This window comes from Rhinolophus sinicus, chromosome 16 (genome assembly GCF_057876585.1).
Source record: "Rhinolophus sinicus isolate RSI-liver-muscle chromosome 16, RSI-T2T, whole genome shotgun sequence".
NCBI classification, from domain to species: Eukaryota; Metazoa; Chordata; class Mammalia; order Chiroptera; family Rhinolophidae; genus Rhinolophus; species Rhinolophus sinicus.
The window spans coordinates 1,877,537-1,880,466 of NC_142516.1; the positions used below are offsets into that span (position 1 = coordinate 1,877,537).

General features: G+C 50.5%; 1 pseudogene; it reads right to left on the minus strand.

Moving 5' to 3' along the window:
• Positions 1–1,802: 1,802 nt before the first annotated feature.
• LOC109460905 (ferritin light chain-like) lies at positions 1,803–2,327 on the minus strand (annotated as a pseudogene).
• Positions 2,328–2,930: the final 603 nt, after the last annotated feature.

The window sequence follows — 2,930 nt, forward strand, 5'->3', positions numbered from 1 at the left end:
ATGAGTGGTGTGCAAATATGAATTAGCTAATTAAAATGCACAGGTGAGCAACTGGATGTCGGTGTGTCTTTTGTAGACAGTAGCCACCAGGAAACAAGTGTGAACGGCCTGGACGCATGCCAGCTGACCAGGGCGGTGACCCTTGCTGCTGCCTGGTCACCTCTGCTCCAGCTGGCAGACCTGCTTCCAATGGTGAGTTCCCAGCCCAAGTGCTCGGCTCAGTGGTGGTACCAGGAGCTTCCCAGTCCCCAGGCTCCTTCTGTCAGCTGCGTCTGGTAAGGAGCACCTTCCTGGCATGAGGTGCCCCTGCCCACGGTACTCTGGGGGGCTCTTCTGAAATGATAACCCTGGTAACGAGAGTCAGGAAACCTCCTCCACCCCAGCAGCCTCCTCAGGGCTCACGCTCACTGTGTCTGGGGCAGGCAGAAGTTTATATCTGCTTTCTTCCCAGAAAAAGAAAATGACAAAGTGAGTGCATGAAGGAGTCTATGAATGAACAAGTGGAGGTATGACGTGTCAGACACTCGGTAGGCATGCCATCAACTTTTTGAATGAATGAATAAATGAATGAATGAATCAACATTTTGAATGAATGAATGAATGGGTGCTGACTCAGAGAAAGTGAGCAAAGGTCCTTGGAAACCTGCGTGGTGAGTCTCAGGACCCCTGCCCTCCTGTGGTCTCCACTGGAGGTCTGCTTGATTGAAAACATTCCAGGCCAACCATCGCAGACCCAAGCTTAGTGGCACTGGCCTTGAGCGGAGGGCCAGGTCACTCACCTGCTGGAGGAGGAAGAAGGCCCTCCTGCTGGTTGAAATGGCTCCTTGTGGCTTCTTTCTTTTGGGCTCCTCTTTCAAATGTTAAATTAATAGACTTTCTGTTAAGCGGTCTTGGTTTATAGGAAAGTTGAGTGGAGTTGAGTGCAGGGTTAGCTCTTCCTGTTGTGCATTCTATGGGTTTTCAGAATCACGCAATGATACCTATCTGTCGTTACAGTATGACACAGAGCAGTTTCACTGCCCTAAATGCCCCCGTGCTCCCCTATTCATCCCCCGCCCCCTAGCCCCTGGCAACCACTGATCCTTTTACTGTCTCCATAGCTTTGCCTTTTCCAGACTGTCACACAGTTACGATCATACAGTGTGTAGCCTTCCAGACTGGCTTCTTTCACTAATACGCATTTGAGGTTCCCCCATTTTTTTTTGACTTGATAGTTCCTTTGTGTAAACGTTGAATAATACTCCACTGTCTGTATATACTACATTTTATGTATACATTCACCGACTGAAAGACATCTTGGTGGCTTCCAAGTGTTGGCAATTATGAATAAAGCTGCTGTAAACATCCACGTGCAGGTTTTTGGGGGACACAAATGTTCAGTTTATTTTGGTAAATACCACAGAGCACAATTGCTGGGTCACCTGGTAAGAGTAGGTTTAGTTTTGTAGGAAACCATCAAACTGTCTCCCCCAGTGGCTGCACCGCCTACATCCCCCCAAGCCATGAATGGGGTTCCTGGGTCCCTGTCCTCCCAGCACTGGGTGTGGTCAGAGTTCCAGATTCTGGCCTTTCTGAGAGACTTGGAATGGTGTCTGGCTCCTTAATGACATGTGATGTGGGGCATCTTTTCTTTTTTCTTTTTGCTGCAAAACGCTTTATTGTTTCAATTTGGTCCAGGGCATGGCAGAGGGCTCCAGGGTGGTCAGAAGGCTGCCTGGTGGTTGCAGGGAGAGGCTCAGGCAGAAGCCCAGCACCAGGGGGTGCAGGGGGGCCCCTCAAAGGCCTCTGGGCTCCAAAGGCTCCTAGTCGTGCTTGAGGGTGAGCCTTTCGAAGAGGTAATCACCCAGCCCAGCCTAGGGATTGGCCGGGCCGCAGAGGGTGGTCATGTGGTCGCCATCTTCTTGATGAGTTTCACCTCCTCATCCAGGAAGTGGTTCTCCCGGAAGTCACGGAGATGGGGGTCCGTGCGGGTAGAGCCCAGGGCCTGCAGATCCAAAAGGACCTGGTTCAGGTTCTTCTCCATGACCATGGCAGCTCCCATGGCAGCTGAGTTTTACCCACTCATCGTGGGAAGGCTGCTACAGGTCCTGGAAGAGGGAGCGACCACCACGCTGGGTTTGCAACTTCAAGAGACGCTCAGCGCCCTCGCGTTTCTCCTCGGCCAACTCGCGGAAGAAGTGGCTCACGCCCTCCAGAGACACATCCTCGCAGTCGAAATAGAAGCCCCGAGAGAGGCAGGTGTAGGAGGCTCACAGAGGCAGGTTGACCAGGCCGTTCACAGCAGCCTCCACCTCGGTGGAGTAATTCTGACGAACTTGGGAACTCATGGTTGCCTGGCAATAAAGAGTTAAGCTCAGAAAACGGTGTTGGCTGGTCTCGGAGGCTGAGGATGGCTGAGTTGGTTCCGAACGAAGGTTGACACTGGAAAAGAGGTTGGAGGGTGGTTGGAGGCTGCAAGAAGGGGCGTCCCAGGGTCTGTTCCGTCCAAACACTGCCGAAGCAAGAGACAGATCTGGGGGAGCGCTGAGGGCACTGGGGCATCTTCTCAAACGCGTACTCACCTGAGAAGATCAGTATGTCTTCTTTGGTGAAGGGTGTGTTCAGATGTTTTACCCATTTTTTAACTGTTTTTTTCTCTTATTGTTGAATTTTGGGAGTTTTTTGCATAGTTTGCATATCAGTCCTTTATCAGGAAAGTGTTTTGCAAATACTTTCTCCCAGTCTGTGGCTTTTCTCTCATTCTGTGAACAGTGTCTTTCGCAGAGCAGAAGCTGTTGATTTTAATGATTTTTTTTTTTCTTTCAGGAATTGTGCCTTTGGTGTCGTGTCAAAGAGGGCATCGTCATACCCAAGGTCATCTAGATTTCTATGTCATCTCCTAGGAGTTTTACAGTTCTGTGTTTTCCATTTCGGTGTAGGATCCATTCTGA